The sequence below is a fragment of the Adiantum capillus-veneris genome, chromosome 3 (assembly GCF_014529385.1).
Source record: "Adiantum capillus-veneris isolate H3 chromosome 3, ASM1452938v2, whole genome shotgun sequence".
Classification (NCBI taxonomy): domain Eukaryota; kingdom Viridiplantae; phylum Streptophyta; class Polypodiopsida; order Polypodiales; family Pteridaceae; genus Adiantum; species Adiantum capillus-veneris.
This window is the reverse complement of record NC_140933.1, coordinates 19,627,643-19,631,419: the sequence shown is the minus strand read 5'-3', so window position 1 is coordinate 19,631,419 and position 3,777 is coordinate 19,627,643. Positions and strand designations below refer to the sequence as shown.

At 44.2% G+C, this 3,777-nt stretch overlaps 1 pseudogene; it reads left to right on the top strand.

Moving 5' to 3' along the window:
- Window positions 1-1,740: 1,740 nt before the first annotated feature.
- On the top strand, window positions 1,741-3,476 carry LOC147460566 (uncharacterized; annotated as a pseudogene).
- Window positions 3,477-3,777: the final 301 nt, after the last annotated feature.

The window sequence follows — 3,777 nt, the reverse complement described above, 5'->3', positions numbered from 1 at the left end:
AAGAAGTTGATTTGGTTATCTCAAACAGAGTATATTGACAAGGTTTTGCAACGTTTCAATATGGAGAAGGGAAAGGCACTGAGTGTTCCATTGCCACCATATGTGAAACTTAGAAAACAAGATTGTCCTGTGTCTGAGGAAGAATAGGCTGAAATGGATAAGATTCCATATGAGTATGCAGTGGGTAGTTTGATGTATGCAATGATTGCTACTCGCGCAGACATTGCATTTGCAGTGAGAGTAGTAAGTCGATACATGTCAAACCCAGGCAAGAAACATTGGGAGGCAGTGAAAGGAATATTGAGATACCTGAAAGCTACAAAGAGTATGCGTATATGCTATGGGAGTCAGGAGCTAAGTGTAAAGGGTTTTACAGACTCAGATTATGCAGGTGACTTAGACAACCGAAGGTCTACGTCAGGGTATGTCTTTACATTGGCTGGTGGAGCAGTATCATGGCGTTCTAGATTACAAGATATTGTTACTCAGTCTACTACAGAGGCTGAATATGTTGCAGCATCCGAGGCATGCAAAGAATCAATTTGGCTTAATCGACTAGTAACAGATTTGGGAATCAAAGAAGAGATGCCTGTGTTATATTGTGATAGTAAAAGTACTATTCAATTGGCTCGCAATCCAGTTTATCACTCAAAGACAAAGCATGTGGATGTGAAGTATCATTTCATCAGGGAAATGCTCGAGGATAAGCAACTTCAGCTTGTCAAAGTTCACACCACAGAAAATCCTGTTGATCTACTTACAAAAGGACTTCCCTCAGAGAGCTTTGCGCATTTTCGCAAGCAGTTAGGTCTAGGGTAGTACATCACTTCTCTACATCTCTTATATATTAGCTTGTATAGTAGCTTCTCTCACACTTAAAGTACCACATTGGACTTTAAGTGGGAGGTTGTTGGGGTATAAAGACCAATGTGGTCGCCCAGGTAAGTGGGCGGGCCGCCAGGTATGTACACATATTCTTTTGTAAAAACCTAATAAGAACTCACTATGCTCTACACATTACAGTAGAGGTAGTTCACCATATTGTCGTGCTCTTCTTCTCGCACTCTCTCTCACGTCGCACTTCCGTTCGTACTCCTTCAGATAGCACTAGCATCATGCACACGCAACGGTTGTCTCGTATCCCACATGCCCGATCTTTTTATGTTCTGGTTATATCTTTTCTGAGCCGCCTCTACTTCCAACATCTCACAAAGCTCAGTAAGCCCAGCCTTGGGCATCAGTCCTTCATTAGCTTTTAGCTTATGCATGTCTACGTATGCTCACATTTCCCCATCGGCTAAGGGGAGTGAATCAACAGGCTCGACCTGACGCTCTTATGATCATCCTCACTTGAGTAGCTCACAATCTTGCCACCTGGCTCGGAGGCCTCCATATACGTTGCCTCTCGTGCAGAAGCTCATGATGTTATGCATTGTATGGAAAACATTGAGAGACTCCGTTTTCCTGTATGAGAAAATTTCTAAATCTTCTTGTGTATGAACCTAGCGAGGGATTTGAAACGTGACATTTTCCAAGATTAAATAACTTGTTTGCTTGCTCATCCAAAAAGAAATCATATTTGGCGCAAGCTTGTTCGCATCCTTTCAAGAAGTTCGTTTCCGTGCCTCGTTATCCCTTTCCTTTTACGAGTGTGCTACTGCTTCCTTTTCTTTTCCTCTTACAGAGCTGCGCAGGTTCGTTGAGTCTCCTCCATGCCCTACAGGGAAATGTTCATCGCACATGGTAGTGTCCAGCTCTAAAGGGTTGCCGCCAAATCCAGGCTTCGAGGAAATCGAAGCTGGGAAGAGGTGTAGGCGTGCCTTGCTTCAAGGAATCCCTGCTAGCGATCCCGTTGGCAGTGCAGGTATCGACGGTGTGCACATTCATTCTTTCTAGAATAGTCTTGACGTGTCTACGATGTTCTTTGCTACAACGCATTCTTGATTGTTGAGTTGCGTTAAGATGGTGCTTTATTTTTTTGCAGGAAAAGGATACTCTCCACCAGGGAAGGAGTGCACACAAGCACCGTCTTCGTCTCAACAAGAACTTCCTTGGCCAGCTCATGAATTGGGCAAAGTTGCAGCCTCATTTTCTGAAGTTGGCCAATCTTCAGCCGCTCAGAATGTCGTGGAAACCGGCAAGCTACTGGACAAAGGGCAAAGCTTGTTAGTCAAGGAAACCTTGCCGCTATTCATGATTAGCAATATACATGAGGATAGTAAAGCTTTCTCCATAGAGGGGAAAATCTTGAATTGGTATGGCACATACCGTTCTATCTCCCCTGGGCAAAAGAAAAATGCACGTTACTTCAAGTTCGACATCGTCGATGCCGATTGCATTGACACGATCACGGTCGTCCTTGTGGATCCCTTCATTGAGACCTACACCAAGGAGCTCAAGATTGGCTTGTTCATAAGGATTGACTGTCCTCTTGTGAGGGCTAAAAACCATAATGATGCTGGGTTAGTTTTTTTCTCCTTGCATGTCGGTGCGTCGACAACCATTCGACCTTGTGACCCATTCCCTGTTGCTTTAGCTTTCTATCCTGAGACCAAGATAAGCACATTTCTTGCTGACGCTGCAATTTCTGAGACTACTAGCCCATGTCCAGCCTTGGCGACACTGGCGTTTGTTGTCTTGCAAAGTCATAATTTCCATCAGATAATTGGCACTACATTTGGGGATTTGGTTGTTGCTGATGGCCCGACCCCAGACGACAAAGCAGTTGTACGTATCAGAAGCATTGGCTTCAGCGTTTCTTTCTTTCGATATTGACAAACCTTTTGCCATATGTAGGTCAGCTTTGTAAAATCTCGAAAGCATGACTATGATCAGGTCATGGCCCAGATGGCTAGGGAGGACATTGTTATGTTTGTGGCTAGGAATATTGGCCTCTTTGTTGGCAAGGTGCACACATTGTCTGTTCTGGACATCACAACCTTGGCCCCCGTGTGAGGATCACGCTTGAAGGAAGAGTTGACCACAGCATTTCATAGACAGTGTGAGATTCCCAGCTACAATAGAGAGGTGACTTTGCATGGTTTGCACTCAACTGCATAAAGACATCTTTAGTGGTCTTCACACGTTTGTTTCTTTTGTAGGTTGTGTGGACTTTGCGCTTTGTGAACTTCAATAGAGCTCTCTTGCACTCCCAGTGCTCAGTTTGTGACTCGCCGAAGGTGAAGAAGGTTGAAGGCCGATTTTGTTGTTCTCTTTGCAATAAAGATCACGTCATCAATACGACTCTCAGGTTGGAGGCACAGATCCGAAGCAGCATTGACAGACGTGTTGTGGCGGTTCAAGTGTCAGGGTCTATGGTGGATCGTCTTCTGGGCTTGCCAACGAGCTTCAAGGAGGTGTACATGGAGAGCATTCCAAAGGCGAGGGATATTTTATCGACATCTGTTGTCGAGGGTGTGTTCAAAATTGGCACAAATGGGTCTATGATATCTTTCACTCCTCTGTTGGAAACCTAGATACTTTGAGAGCATGGATTTCCATAGCTTTTGGCCTTTCACTACGAATAACTATGCTTCCTTACCTAGACCCCTCTACAATCGATGAACTAAATTTTGGCTTGTCCATTGTATATCGCATTTCGTAAGAAAATCTTATCTTGCTTTTGAGCCTTGTTGCCATGGTGTCTCTCCATCTCTCACTCTCTCACTCTCTCTCTCTCTCTCTCTAACACACACACACAAACAAACACACAAGGTGACTTAATATTCACAATCTTTGCATGTATTTCCAATGAATCAATTGGCCGAACATGATGCT